Genomic DNA, 14982 nt, shown 5'->3' on the forward strand with positions numbered 1-14982 from the left:
GCATCCGCAGCAAGGATAAGGAGACCTAATCGCTTCATTAGTATAACAAAACCATTAGAGGAAGATTTGGGAAGGAAGGGAATATTTTTAGACAAATTCCCTTGGATCGCATGAAGGCATTAAGACGAGTAGCAGCTCAAAGTTGGAGGTCACAGGAAATGTGCTGGAAGGAAGGAAAGTTTTCTTACCAGCCCGATTCAGACTGGAAAGTGAAGCACAAACAGAGGAAGGAAACTTTATGGGGGTCCTAATTAGGGATCGTCTTGTTGCTTGGATACACTGTGTCTCTTTGAAATGTAAATGGGGCACCAACAAAATCTGAGAACCCAACTGGTGTCTTCAATGAAAAGAATAAGTATGTTTGATGTGGTCCTTTTTAATTTTGCCCGGTGTACTTAAATTTATACACTGAAGCCTGTATGGAGCTCTGTGAAATACAGAACCTGTGGAGATGAGATCTGGTTAAGTAAATGCATGCCCAGGTTCATATGTAAGCTATTTACAAATTACTTTAGGATGTCTATTTTTCTAGATTAATATTTTGGATATTATTATTATTACTACTGCTGCTACTATTATTAATCCTTTTTAGTCACTTATGCATTATACCATAATAAAAACAACACAACTCCCCTCCTATATAACAGCCACAGGGATCATTTAGTAGCACACTAGTACCAAAACAACATCATCTCCCTCCATCAAAAGGCCTGGGAACAAAGGTAAGTTTTTAGCCTGTAACCAAAAAGATGTTGGTGAAGGTGCCAGGCAGACCTTACTGCATTTCACTGATGGGGAATCACAGCTGAAAAGGCCTTGTCACCGACCTCCAAGCCTTCTGGAGAAGGACCTTCAAAGAAGATCTAAGAGTGAGGAAGTATATATTGGGGTCCTGAACTGTAAAATATCAGTTTAGAGGGTGTTTTCGTTGCCAAAGGGAAAGATGGGGAAAGCACCAACTGTGGGTGTCATTTCATTTGCAACAGTGGGAAACTGAAGGGAATACGTTGCTTCCAAAGTTCTCCCAGCTCCAAAATTTCAGATCCTGACATGTATAAATGTCCCCCCAAATAAGTCTGTACTCCTTAGAGTTACCACTGCAGCATCATTTGCCTTTAATATTAGAAGAGGCAAGCTTTAAAGCAGAGCTTTCCAAACCTTTCACGTTGGTGACACACTTTTAAGGCATGCATCACTTTGCAACAAAGTAATGCAGTTTTACTAGCAAACTGGAGGTTAACCGCAGCTGACACACTGTGTGTCGCGACGCACAATTTGGAAAGCTCTGCCTTAAAGTGAGTGAAGAGATGGAATGAAGGTTTGCCCCAGCAGCACTATGAGACTTGCCTCTTTATTCTTGTTTTTTCATACTCTGGAACTGCCAAAATGTCCTCCTCCTTTCTCATTTGCCCTTTCATTCTGCCTGTCCGTTTCAGTAACACTGCGAGAGCTGATTGCCACATTTTAGCCATGGCCCAGGGCCCTGATGAATGCATGAAGGCTATGCCATTCATGTCAGGTAATGCACTTTAATATTGTAATAACATCAAGCACACCCAAGCCTAAGTTAGGCACTTTTAGAAGTCCCATCAACTTCAGTGGGAAAGAGTACAGTCGTACCTCCATTTGCGTAACCCTCTGGTTATGTAGAGGGTCATGGGTGGCGCTGTGGGTTAAACCACAGAGCCTAGGACTTGCCAATCAGAAGGTCGGTGGGGTGCGAGGGGTGAGCTCCCGTTGCTCGGTCCCTGCTCCTGCCAACCTAGCAGTTCGAAAGCATGTCAAAGTGCAAGTAGATAAATAGGTACCGCTCCGGCGGGAAGGTAAACGGCGTTTCTGTGCACTGCTCTGGTTGGCCAGAAGCGGCTTAGTCATGCTGGCCACATGACCTGGAAGCTGTACGCTGGCTCCCTCGGCCAATAAAACAAGATGAGTGCCGCAACCCCAGAGTCGGTCATGACTGGACCTAATGGTCAGGGGTCCCTTTACCTTTACCTGGCTATGTAATGCTCTGGTTACGTAAACTTCGGGATGCGCACATGGCAAACCCAGAAGTATTTTACTGGGTTTCACTGCGCACACATGCACAGAAGCAGTCTGCGCATGTGCAGAAGCGATACTCAGGTTGCGGAAACCTCAGGATCCAACCGGAACTCCAGAACGGATCCCGTCTGCAACCGGAGGTACCACTGTATGCCTCTGATACCAGTGGTTGAGAATCACAAGTGAGGAGAGAGCTGTTGCGCTCTGATCCTGTTTTGAAGCTTCCCATAGGTATCTGGCTGGTCATTGTGGGAAGAGGAGGCTGTACTAGACAGACCACTGGCCTGATCCAGCCGGCTCCTCTTCTTAGATAACCATAGGGTTAAGACCCAACAAGTCAGTAGTGCTGTGTTTAATTTTGCCTGGATCATGTCTATTATGATTGGAACTACATAAACATGAAAAAGAGTCAGATAAATGGGGAAAGTTCCCTCCCAAGGAAGTCTTCTTATAAACTCTGCAGCATGTCATTTACTGCCCTCTTACTTCCCATCAAGCTGTTCATTCTCTATTACACACCTAATAAGCACAAGCCTTCCTTGATCCTTATCCTTCATATCATGTCTAAAGTGTCTGTCAGAACTTTCAATATCTAACTTAATGGCAGCTTAGACAAAGCTGGCTCAGGTCCAGGGCTGCTCCACAGACTAGCTAAACATGTCAGAAGAAAAGAAGTGCTGCTCTGTGTGGGCTGAGGCTTATCATTAAAATCCCTTTCCGTCCATCACCGCAAATTGGGAGGTGTTGTCAGGAGAATCCTGCACGACGCTCTGCCGTCAAAGCAGTTCAGGAGAAGAAGGCGGACAAGTGAACAGGAAGACCTCTGAAGACCACTCAGTAGGCTCTTGTTATATATGGAGGGAGTAGTTTCTCGGGACCTTGAGCTCTGGTGAGCAAGGCAAGACTTCCAAGGATCTCAGTTTTTCTCCTGCTGAGGAGGGATGGAGTGGCTGCCTCAGCCTGCCTAATGGTAGAGCCAACTCTGGGCATGTACCCTCTTCCCTCCACCACCAAATCTTAGGGCAAAGGAATGCAAGGAGTGCTGTTGCATTAGAGCCAAAACCCATCTGGTCCAGCACTCTATTCTCACAGTGGCCAACGAAATGCCTATGGGAAACCAGCAAGCACAAAAATGCCACTTGTGCAACTTGTAAACAGAGACAGACTGCCTCTAACAATGGAAGTTGTACATAGATGCGGCAGCTAGTAGCCATTGGTGGTTTTAAAGGTAAAGGGACCTCTGACCATTAGGTCCAGTCGTGACGGACTCTGGGGTTGCTCGCTCATCTTGCTCTATAGGCCGAGGGAGCTGGCGTTTGTCCGCAGACAGCTTCCGGGTCATGTGGCCAGCATGACTAAGCCGCTTCTGGCGAACCAGAGCAGTGCACGGAAACGCCGTTTACCTTCCCGCTGGAGCGGTACCTATTTATCTACTTGCACTGTGCGCTTTTGAACTGCTAGGTTGGCAGGAGCAGGGACTGAACAACGGGAGCTCACCCCATCACGGGGATTTGAACCGCCGACCCTCCGATCGGCAAGCCCTAGGCTCTATGGTTTAACCCACAGCACCACCCGCGTCCCTTATTGGTAGTCTTATTGTCCATTATTTATCTAATCCTATAAGAATTGCTATTTCGGGAAGTGGTGAGATAGTGAGGACCTCTCCACCAGCTCACCCAGGAATGAGTGCTATTTGGGACCTCCTCTTCCGGAACTGCCTCTGCCAGTGGCAATATATGGTTCCTTCACTTGCTAGTTTCCTTTATCCTTCCCCATTTCTCTGTCTATTTACCTGATAACCATTATTTTAAACCAATGGCATCCCAAGATGTTAGACTCTTAACTCTGATCACCCATGCTGGTTGGGGCTGATGGAAGTTGGACTCAAACGACATCCAGTGTGTGTGCGTGCACGCACATGTCTGTATGCCGGAAACCTGGTTTAAACTGTGAGTTAACATGCACGGAAATGGTATGTAAACAAAATAAATTTAAATTGTTCACTGCTTGGGGAAGGAGCTGCATTCAGAATCATTTTCCAAAGGAAGAAATTAATATGAACTCTGTATGATGGAGCAAAGCCATTTCCGTTCATTTGTTTAGTTTTCCTCATTTTCAATCTGAAATGTGTTAAAAGAGAGAGGATGTCATCCGGAATATTTTCTTGGCTAAATTAGAATTATTTGAGGAATCATTGAATAGCGAACAAGCCAGGTCTTGCTCTAATTTACAGCTGAGGCAGTTGTTTACATGCTGATGTCTCTTTCCGTGCAATGAAATTTGCCCTGTGATGTCGTCAAGTAATTTCCCACCACACTGCATATTCTGTTGTGATTTCTGTACTTAACAATTGTCCATACACACAGTGATGGATGAATAATGTCAGGTTAGTGAGCAGTAATAATAATATCATGATTGTTTTGCTCCAGTCTTCAGTGTGGTGATATTACTTGAAGAGTTCTGCTGGAATAACTTGGATGTGTTCTGCCATTCTCATCCCTGACCTGTTTTTGTAAAATACACCCAGCATCCTGCTATTGTTCACATATGAATATACTCTCCCAAAGCTTCTATGCTGAAGGACTGTAGCTCAGTACAAGAACAGTTGCCCTGCATGCAGAAGGTTCCAGGTTCAATCCCCAAGCTGGGAGAGATCCCTGCTGGACACCCTAGAGAACCCTAGAGAACCACGGCCAGTCAGTTCAGATATACTGAGTTGGTTCGACTAATAATGAGACCTACTCAGTTTCAGGCAACTTCTTATGTTCCTATGGTCTTCAATTTACTCAATAAAGCACACCTGAAATCCACTGGCAGGCAACAACCACAGATCTATCTTTGTTATCTTAGATACTGAAAAACAGAGCAGAGGAACATCGATGGTCTTAAACCCTCAAATGTAGTCACCAAATTTAACCCCCAGCCCCTGCCAAACAACCCCATTACTGCAGGGTACTTCACCACTGCTCTTGGTACCAGAGTCAAACAGACCATAGGTGTATAGGAAGCTGCGTTATACTGAGTCAGACTATTGGTCCATCTAGCTTAGTATCAGAGCCGGCCCAAGACATGTTTTTGCACTGGAGATGAACCACAAAACAGCACCGCTCTCCCCGCCCTCTAGGAAAGAACGGCTGAGTGAAGTTCTACACTGGAAACCAGTGATGCCTCCTATTCACCAAGAGGCCATTGTAGAGGTGGCATTGGGCCAGGAGGCTGCCAAGGAGGCAGCAGATCCATCCTTGAAGGAGCGTGCCACAGCTGTTGCTGCCACCATGACAGTGGCCACAGTAGTGGGCGATGCATTCTTTGGAGGCCAGATCTGCTGCCCCCATGGATCGTGCCACCTGAGGCAGTTGCCCCACCTTGTCATGGGTGGACCAGCCATGCTTAGCAATGTCTATGTTAATGGAAAGCAACTCTTCTATTTATCAGGCAGAGTCCTCTCCAATCCTTACCAGGAGATGCTCGAGGTTGAACCTCACACCTTATGGTCCTTCCCCTTAGAATGGCACGCAATGGGTTGCTGCCAGTTCCTTTTCCATCCTCCCCAGGACTTCCCCCCCACAGAGCAGGAGTGTTGATATAATCTGTTGGAACCCCAGGGCAACTCACAGACCCTCCTTACTCTGGTAGGGGAATGAGGCACTGGCAAAACTTTCAGGTTTTGCTACTGTTTGCGACAGATTTGCACAGAAGTCGGAGAAGAGGGGAAGCAATCATGCAGAGGCTGGATGCTTCTTTCCTTTGATGGGTTTTGATGATGGGGATCAAAAGTGGGGATAGCACTGTTCTGCTCAGGTCCCACACATTGCCTTCCCATAGGCATCTGGTTGGCCACTATGAGAATAGGATGCTGGAGTTAATTGGGCTTTGGTTTGACCCAACATGTTCTTATTGGTATCTAACTCATGCTAGTATTCTTTCTAAGATGGTTTGCATTTCTAGTGTAAAGCTAAAGGTTGTGTTTCAGCTGTCTGAAGATCCTTTGTGTTTTACAAGTTGCACTTATGCTCTCAGTTATATATATATATACACACACACACACATATAGATATAGATATAGATATAGATATAGATATAGATATAGATATAGATATAGATATAGATATAGATAGTTCAGCCAAGCTGGGTAATATTGCAATCAGGCCATATTGGAGATGTGAACTCAAGTCTTCCCAGTCTGGCCCCATCTGCACTATACAATTAAAGCACTATTATACTACTTTAAGCAGTCATGGTTTGCCCCCAAAGAATTCTGGGAACTGTAGTTCATTGGGAATACTGAATGTTGTTAAGAGACCACCATATGTCCCTCACAAAGCTACAATTCCCATAGTTCTCTGAGAAGAGGGATCAACTGTCAAGCATTTGCACATAAGAGGAGAAATTCACACCAAAAGGCTGATTAATTTTCAGGAGAACTTTTTTTAAGGGAGGAGGAGGAGGAGGAAGAGGAGGAGGAGGAGGAGGAAGAGAAGAAGAAGAAGAAGAAGAAGAAGAAGAAGAAGAAGAAGAAGAAGAAGAAGAAGAAATGGAAATGCAGGCAACTGAACATGAGACTGGAAAAAATGAGAATCTGAGAGAAACTGAAATTGTCAGAATTACCCATCCCTGTTTCCAAGAGACAATAAAGTTCTTTCTTAGTTTCTTGACTAAACCTTTCATGACAATGGTTATAAGAAAAAATAATTACTGGCTTTATACAGCTGCCTATGCTGTGGGGATTGTGCCAGGTGGGTGAAAGAAAGGGAGAAAAATCACAATTTAATCAACTCAGAAGCAAAATTGAAGATCACATGTGTGATGAAATAAATAATGTTCCATCAGAAGAAGCAATTTTCGGCCAACCTCTACCCCCTGCATCAGTTCAAATGAGGATTTTAAAGTTAGGTGTCAGCTTTGCAAAATGGCTTTGCCCACTCTCACTTGAGCTCTGTGAAAGGCAAATGTAAAGATTTTTGCAATTTCCTCTGCTCACCAGAAAGTTGCCTATTTTTAGCAAAAGCTATTGTTCTCTCCAAAATAGGCAGCTGACTGATTAATTATCTCCATTGTGCGGGCAAAGGGAATATTCTTTTGAAGGTGAAAATGAAAAGCAGAAAAGGAAAGAAAAGAAACATATGAGAAATTAGTTGCAGTGCTTAGCTATAGCCAGATATATTAAGTCGTAAAGAAATCAATTGGGGACGGGAGGGGTGGGGAACGAAGGCGGGGGGCAGGAGAATTCAACATGCCAATTTTGTAATCTCTCTTCAGTCTTGAGGGGAAATGGAGGTATGGTGAATGCTTCATCAAAATGGCACTAGAGACGTCGCATCTGTTCTCAGCCCAAGCTCTTCCTGAGTTGATTCAGTGGTATTGTCTAGAAAGGACTGAGACACAACTTCAGAGCCTCACTCAACAGAATGAGAAGGAGGTCCCCCAAACACAGATGGTCTGGTTTGTACATAAGAGGCCAATAGCCTTCCTAGTCCAGTTGTCCTATTCTCACAGTGGACAACTGTGATGGATGCATCACCCAAATTGGGCTACTGGGAAGAAACAAGGGAGGTTTTCAGAGATAGAAATTATCATTATTATTATTATTATTATTATTATTATTATTATTATTTCCCCAGCCACTCTGGGCGGCTTCCAACTGAATATTAAAAACAATGCAGCATCAAACATTAAAAGCGAAAAAATATTGAGGGGAAACTGAAAAGCCCCCTCTCCAAAAAAATAAAGCCCAGTGAGAACTGGACATTCTCAGTGGCCACAGAATGCTAAATATACATTATGTTTGAGAAAGGTGGAATGGAATATTCTGGAAGTAGGTATGGCTGAAACTCTAAACATGAACATTTTGTTGCAAGTCCCTCTCACTCATCTAGATTTTCTAGAGGGTGGAGAGCATGGTTGTAGCACCATTTCGCCATTCAGCTTTACCTTCCTCCATTTCCTGCCCACAAAACTTCCAAGCGCACCAAGTAAATCATGGGTAATAGAGTTTATGGAATCCCAAGCTGTGCTGATATCTGGAAGGCCATCGCAGTGGTATATGGGCTGCAGTAAAACGGAAAAGCGCCCTGGAGCTTCTGTCAATAGAATATAGTGGAGACGTATGATTAAGAGAGAGTTAAGGTGCATCAGACAATGAAGGAAAATAATGCCATATGACACATTAATAGATCCCAGGGAAGTCTTGTTAATCTACCAAAAAAAGTAAAAACCCAAGAAGCTATTTTAGTGCAATATTAGGAGTGAAGGGGAAAGACGATGACAACTCATTCCTCCGTGTGATTTTCATGGCCTAGTTTGCAAACAGACAGTGCAAGGCTGGAACATTTCAGATGGCTTTTTCATGAGGCTTCCATGAGTCATAGACCTTAAGCTGAAGATGTAAAATTTTGCCAAGTATGAATTGCTCACTGATGATAGCCTTACATGACTGTTCCTCCCCACTCCCCAATTACAGTCACCTTGGAGTGGAAATCCAAAGGTTTGGGACATCCTTATTTCTCTGGACAACATATATTTGACAAATGCTGACAAATGAATTGTAGGCTGCAGCTCTTGAAAAGTTACCATGAGAATCAGAGTTGGCACACAAATTTTCCCTAAGCAGCATTGGAAGCAAGTCTGACAAGTCCTGCAAAACATATGAGGATAATATTCTTATTCTTATTCTTTGTAAAAACAAACAAACAAGCAAAAGCACAGATAACAAATGAAATACCAACAATCATGATACATTGTGCCGCCCATATATTACTTGAAAATTTAATGCATGGCCACTCATTAACCTTGTGGAATTTGAGAGAGAAAGAGAAAGGGTTTAGATATCTCCATTGGGAGTTACAGACAGTTCTGTAATGTAAGCAGGAATCACCGTGATTTAGAAATCGTTGCATGCAAGGGAAATCAGTTCTGGGTGACACCAGCAGGGAAAGGAAGCTATAGAGATCTGACTAGCTTCAATTTTGCATATAGTCTAGTAGGAGCACACGTCAAAGTGAGAAAATATGAACATGAGAAAAACTTGTTCAATCATGTCAATGGCTGATGTAGTTCAGCCGCAAAATGCCCCTTTTGACTTGAGATCCACTGGTCTCAGCTTCAGCCAGCTGCATCCTGGCTGAGGTGGGATGAAGGAGTTATGTCAACAGTGTCCAGCTCAGGCGGGAACCTCCTGGCTCAGCTGGAGAGCCACTGGATCCTAATTTCCTTCATGCAGATGGATCTAGCCTTAGGATTGTGCCCTTCCAACACTCTTCCAAAATACATTCAAAAGGACTAGGTCTTACCTACCCTCAATTATAGGATATGCACAAGAAGGCCACTGACATAATTTAATACCCTCACAATTCAAAACTTAAGCCCTGAGGAAATGAAATTGTGGGAATTAATATGGCGGTCTGAAATGGGAGAAACATAAAGATCAGACAGGGGTCCATTGGGCCCCAACAGGCACAGCTGCCCGAGGAAGCTGTGTGGGACCTGTTGCCTAAAGCAACCTTGATGAGAGAAAATAGACTCTGAAATGTTATAATAGAAACTAACTACCCAGTCACTATGAAGAAAATGATCACTATAAACTTTGAAGGTCCCTGAAGTCTTCAATTAGGGGTTTGTGGTTTTTGAGGGCAAGGCTGCACTCAAAGAAAGGCCCACTCTGCTGTGCTGTTGCAAATATTATGGGATTCATCTAGGCCACTTTGTTGGTTAGCTTTAACAGCGCATTTGGGCTTCTTTTGTTTGAGTTGATAAAGTGGATAATAGAGTGATTTGCTTAACCCCCAGACCTTCTGTCCTAGCCATTGTTCATGACCATAAAAAGGTAAAGGGACCCCTGACCATTAGGTCCAGTCGTGACCGACTCTGGGGTTGCGGCGCTCATTTCGCTTTATTGGCCGAGGGAGCCGGCGTACAGCTTCCAGGTCATGTGGCCAGCATGACTAAGCTGCTTCTGGCGAACCAGAGCAGCGCACGGAAATGCCGTTTACCTTCCCGCCGGAGCGGTACCTATTTATCTACTTGCATGTTGACGTGCTTTTGAACTGGTAGGTTGGCAGGAGCAGGGACCGAGCAACGGGAGCTCACCCCGTCGCAGGGATTCGAACTGCCGACCTTCTGATCGGCAAGTCCTAGGCTCTGTGGTTTAACCCACAGCGCCACCCACAGCTGTCAAATTTTCCCTTTTCTTGTGAGGAATCCTATTCGGAATAAGGGGATTTCCCTTAAAAAAAGGAAAATGTTGACAGCTATGTTCATGACCCCAGCAGGCATGTCAACTTCAATCCTAAAAAAAGGTCAACAACTTTGGTTGGCCCCCACTTCATTTCACACCACTTCATTTCATTTCATCAAATATGGCCCTCTTTGAAAAAAATTTGGACACCACTGTGGGAATGCTATGCAAAGCCCAGCTAGGGCATCCAATAACATCTGGAAGGCCACAGGTTCGAGATATTTTAAAATCCACTTTCCACTGACTACATTCTGCTGACTGCATCATCTCTGCACAAAATTTAAACAGCTGAGTCAAACTTGCTCGAAAAGTGCAACTCAGAATTATCCTCTCTAAATTTAAACGGTGGCTATTCTTCCAATATTTCCGGCCTGCGCAAGAGCATTCAGCAAATACATGGGGGATATTTAATATCCAGCGGTAGCCTTTAACACCCAAAGGTTATGCAGAATCAATCAACATTTCACAGTATCTGGAAATAGAGCTCAGTATTTCTGACAGTGTCTAAAACGCAACGGTCAATATCATAGCAGACAGATGGTATATAATAGCTGACGGTATTTGACAGTTTCTGATAGATGACTTGCCATTGATTTTAGTACATTTTATGTCAACTTCATCCATTCATTTATCCCATCAAAACATTTGAATTTCAGATTTTGAGATCAAATCTTTGTTCCAAGATTCTGTACTAGGGTTCTGAGGTAAAAAGTGGCCATCAAATTCCAGTTTGTAAAATGCATGGCTGGTTGTTGTTTTTTAAGTTAATTTTTAATTTAACTATTAAATTAAACGCTGCTTAAATTTGATGGGAAAATCTTCTGATAAATTGCCCTGACTGCTCAGAAATGTTTCAAAAGATCTTGAATTTCACATCTGGACAGAGATTGCCTAATTTCTCTTGTCCACATTCTGGTTAGATTGCTGCAAAGCATTACATTTGGGTTTCACTGAAGACAGTTCAGAAACTGCTGCTGGTGCAGGACTAAGCAGACAGACTGCTGACCAGGGAAAGATGATTCTGCATGCAACACCAATCCTGGCTTGACTTTGCTGGCTACAAATTAGTTTCCAGGTGTACTTCAAAGTGCTGGCTTTGACCTATAAAACCTCAGGACCTTTAGGACTGGGCCTCTCTCTGAACCGACCAGACACTTAGTTCATCAGCTAAAATCCCCATTTGAGAGAAGCCTTCCCCAGGGAAGACTGTCTGGTGCAATTGTTGTCTGTTTTAAGGTACAAGGTAAAAACATTTTCATTTCCTCAGGGCTTAAGTTTTGAATTGTGAGGGTATTAAATTATGTCAGTGGCCTTCTTGTGCATATCCTATAACTGAGGGTAGGTAGGACCTAGTCCTTTTGAATGTATTTTGGAAGAGTTTTGGAAGGGCACAATCCTAAGGCTAGATCCATCTGCATGAAGGAAATTAGGATCCAGTGGCTCTCCAGCTGAGCCAGGAGGTTCCCGCCTGAGCTGGACAATGTTGGCATAACGCCCTCATCCCACCTCAGCCAGGATGCAGCTGGCTGAAGGTGAGACCAGTGGATCTCCTGAAGAAACCAGAGGCCTTTCTCCTGGGCATGGTCGGCCAATTGGTGCCAAAGAAGGATAGAACTTTTTTTATGTATGTTACAATAGCAGCAAGAATACTCATCGTGAAGTATGTCTTGTGTCTTGTGGAAGACACAAGATTTACCCACCCGGGAAGAATGGCAGATGAAGTTGATGGACTATATGGAATTGGCGGAAACGACTGGCAGAATCCGAGACCAGGGAGAAGAGTCGGTGGAAGAAGTTTGGAAAAAGTTTAAAGACTATTTACAGAAATACTGTAAAATTAATGAATGCTAGAAAAATGTTGGAATGAAGTTATATGGCTTTAGTAGAAATGTTATAAGGAATTAAGTATAAATAGATTAATAGAGAATTATAGGGAAAAATAAGGTTAGAATGTGTTAAGATAATTATAGGATAGAAAACAGAGGTAGATGGAAAGGAATTGCTGAAATAATTAACAGAAGTGGAATACAAAAAGGGAGGTGTGAGGAGGTCGTGGAAATAAGTGAATGAAAGATGGGATAATGAAATTGTTTGATTTATTTTATTGTTGTTGTATTGTTTTGTTAGTTTAATGTATTGTATTGTATTGTATGTGTTTTTTCTTTTCTTTTAGTGTTTAAATTTTTTGGAAAAGTAAGAAATATTATTTTTTTTAAAAAAAAGAGAGACCAGTGGATCTCAAGTCAAAAGGGGCATTTTGTCCCTTTTGCTTCTCATCAGAGACCCTTCTCTACATCCCTACTCCCTGAGAAGTTCGGAGGATGACAATACAATAATGGACCTTTTCTGTAGTGGTTCCATTTGTGAAATGTTCTCCCCAGGGAGGCTCACCTGGTGCCATCATTATATGTCTTTAGGCACCAGGCAAAAACCTTCCTCTCTACCCAGGCCTTCAGCCATTAAATAATCTATGGTCTGTTAAATGTGTGTGAGGGGGGGGGGGTCGTTATTCTGATGTTTTATTATTATGCTGTATTATGCTTTTATTTTTATGCTGCGCAAATTATGTTCTTAATGTTCTACACTGCCCTGGGATCTTTGGATAAAGGGTGGTATATAAATTAATAAAGACATAAATAATTTTGCGGGGTTTGGGGGAGGCAGGACTGGGGTGGGGACTAAGGTTGGATCTTAAGTCAGCTCCATCACATGACCTGTCAAGCCAGCGAAAAAGGGTGGTCTAATTCAAGCTCTATTTCAAAGACTTGTTTCCCTCTGCCAGACTTTGGCTGGCCCAGGCAGCAGTAGCCCTGCTCCTGAATGGAGTTTTGATCTGGTGTATTTTAAAACTTACTTCCCATATTTTACAGTGGCTTCTCATTTTTATGATTGCTCCCTTAGTTTCTGTTTATTTTTCCTCTTTTATATGATTTTAAAATCTTTGCTATGTCCATTTTTGTTGTTTTGTAAGGCCCTTTGAGACACCTTGGTACAAGAATGTGACTAATAAATCATCATCATCATCATCATCCGATAATATAGAAATAAGGCATCTACTGCCAATCCAAGGCTTTTTCATGCAACAGCTTTTGTCCATGCTTAGCTTTGCATATGCCATTCCACTCTTACCACATCTCTCAAACGATTTCTCTCTCTCAAATCTGCAAATAAGAAATCAATTACACAATAGCATTAATGAAACCCAAGACAAAAGGCTTGCCGTGCACCGCTTGTGGTTTATCCATTGATTCTTCTCGATACTTCAACTGAACAATTTATCAAACGTAGCCGATGGTTGGCCTCTGTTCAAGAACAGCGTCGTACCAGAATTAAATCCAATCAGAAAATAAATCTTTTTCAACGATGCGTGTTTCAAAGAAGGAACTTTTCTTTGGAGACCTCAGAAAAAGGGCTAAATGATACATTTTCATTTCGAGTGAAAGGAGGAATGTAATTCTCATCCACAGCTGCAGCAGAAATCTTGACAATTTACTTCACAGAATGAAATTAAAAACAAAATAAACCCCACAAAACACTCATCTGAGGGATGTCCATTCTTTAAAAATTTATTTTGGCGTATTCCCCCTTCCCCAGACAATGATCATCAAATTATCTAATGTTTGCTTACATTGTATAGCAGCTGTCTATAACAATTCATTATTAGAGAAGTGAAAGGGACTAATACAATGAACCAATATCACAGGGGAAAACAATTTGCAAAACATCAAGGAGTAAACTGACGTCACGTTTGACAGCTTACTAAAAACGCCACAACCCTCTTCTTTGAGGCCTTTTCAGAACATATCTGGTAAAATGACAAGCAGAACATTAAGAATGTCTTGTTGTGATCTAATTACAGCTGTTGTACTTTAATTTCAGGGATATATTTAACCCATGAGGTGGCAAACACCCACTTATTGAATGCTGAATAATGTAACAATGCTCAATGAGGAAAGCCACCTGCAGTTCTAGTTGCAGTGGTTCCATTTCTGAATACATTTAAGGAATGTATTCAACATTTATGCGCAACAGTTGCTTACAAGAGCCTCCCATACCCAAGAGAAATTGCGCTATACAATTTACTGCAAGGTTTACAGGAGCAGAACCCTCCGCATGTGCTCCAATTATACCCTCTTCTTTTTTTGCAAAATGAGCTGGTAACTCTAACACTAACCAAGATCTCCAAGAAAACACTGCATGCCTTTATTTTGGCTCCAAGGCCAAATACAAATTGTATACAGCAGAAATGGGGAGCCAGTGGCACTTCAGATATTGTTGAACTCCAGCTCCTTTCAACCCCAGCCAGAAAGTCCAATGGCCAAGGATGATGGGAGTTGGAATCCAATAACATTGGAGGGTCACAGGCTCTCAGCCCCTGCTATACAGCGAAATGGGCAATGTATCACTGACTATCAGGTTGGCAGGGGGAACAGCAGCATGGAAGGTCTCTTGACTTCATGTACGTTTTGTGGATTTCCTAGAGAGATCTGGCCTTTGAAGACATCTGGTTGCCTATTGAAAGAAGCAGGATGATAGACTCATCTGGCCTGACTCATCTGGAAACTGTGTTCTTAAGAGGCATGCACAGACTTGAAGCTGTTCTGAGAGCAGCCAATCTCTCAGTAGGCAATCAAGTGGCTTCTTTATTTAAAACCAGCTTAAACGTTTAGCCAGGTGATCAGCTAAAAATAAGTCGTGTGTGGGTG

The sequence above is a fragment of the Podarcis pityusensis genome (genome assembly GCF_964106645.2).
Source record: "Podarcis pityusensis genome assembly, chromosome: 5".
Lineage (NCBI taxonomy): Eukaryota > Metazoa > Chordata > Lepidosauria > Squamata > Lacertidae > Podarcis > Podarcis pityusensis.